The sequence below is a fragment of the Chinchilla lanigera genome, unplaced genomic scaffold (assembly GCF_000276665.1).
Source record: "Chinchilla lanigera isolate Chin_1 unplaced genomic scaffold, ChiLan1.0 scaffold00059, whole genome shotgun sequence".
Lineage (NCBI taxonomy): Eukaryota > Metazoa > Chordata > Mammalia > Rodentia > Chinchillidae > Chinchilla > Chinchilla lanigera.
Genome location: NW_004955460.1, coordinates 5,892,895 through 5,894,308, shown reverse-complemented (window position 1 = coordinate 5,894,308; position 1,414 = coordinate 5,892,895).

Genomic DNA, 1,414 nt, shown 5'->3' with positions numbered 1-1,414 from the left:
AGCGGCAAAAGCGCCTGCCTGGCAAGCGCAAGGTCGTGAGTTCGGTTCCCGGTACCGGAGAAAAACAAAAAAAAAAAAAAAAAAAAAAAAAAAAGAGAAATTAATCTTAACAGCGAACAAAAATTATGGAATGCTGCAATCATGGAGGCAGAAATCTTGAGGCTTTGCCATTCCAAAGAAATTAGAGCTGGAAGAATACAGCACAAGAGACAGGCTGGAGGAAATTTATTTCACATGGGGAAACTTTCTTCCTTACAGAGCTCCAGAAAAACTTGAAAGTCAATCAACAAATGCAAACAAATGACCATTGGGGTAATTACTTAAAGGTCTTCTTTGATAGCAGCTGTTCCAGGCAGGGCTTTTGCTTGCCCATTTTCACAATGCACCAGAGGGGGCTCTGGGGAGAGTTTGGGCTGCACTAAAAATAGGGCAGAGGCAGAGACAGGGCTGCACCTAAAGTAAGAGCTCGGAATTAGAAATGGAAGAGGAGCAACAGACGCCAGACAGCCTATGCCTGTCAGGGAAAGCCAAAGTGAGAGTTCCTGCTGAGAAATTCTGATACGGAGACTCCCAGAGAGCCATTTGGTTGGCAACAAGAGCTGCAAAATCCTTTTCTATTCATGCGATCACCTGCATGCTCTGCCCAGCCTCACCCTGGATCCCAGCTCTCAGCAAACACCATCTGTCCATTGTCAAGACTTCCAGTTGCAAGCAGGTGAAATGAAATTCTATTTTTTTAAAGAGAAAAAAATAACAATAAAACAGTTTCAAAACAGGTTAGTAGGAGAGTAACAATAATTAATACATTGTGTATTATTATATTCATAATAGTTGTTCAAAGTGGAATTCTATTTTGAATAATAAAAATAGATTTGTGACCAATAGTATTTTAGGCTAGGCCATTAACTCAAAATAAGAGTATATACTTCTTAAACATCTATAATTTTTAAGAAAATTGTTTTTAGAAAAGCATCAATATTGCAAAAACACTCTGAGGAAGCAGCGTTCATAGAGGTTCCTTCTTAACAAAGGAAAATTCATAATCCTTCTAAAAATGAGACAGAGTTTTTGGAAATTAAAAAGAAATTAAAAATATGGGTTAAATTGCAAAGATGACATTACCAAAGATAGCACAGTAGTTCTCAGAGATAGAAAGATGAGGATTTTCCAGAGTTCACTGCAGAAGGAAAACTAGGTGAAGTAGTTTACACAGGTTGGTACCTGAGTTAGTAAGTTTTCTGTTACTGTAACAAAATACATGAGGAAATCAACTTATAAGGAATGAAGGTTTATTTTGGCTCATGATTTCAGAGATTTCTGTTCATGGTTACGTGACATCACTGCCTTTGGACCTGTGGCAAGGCAGAATGTCATGGTGGGAGTATGTGATGGAGAAAGCTGCTCACCTCATGGC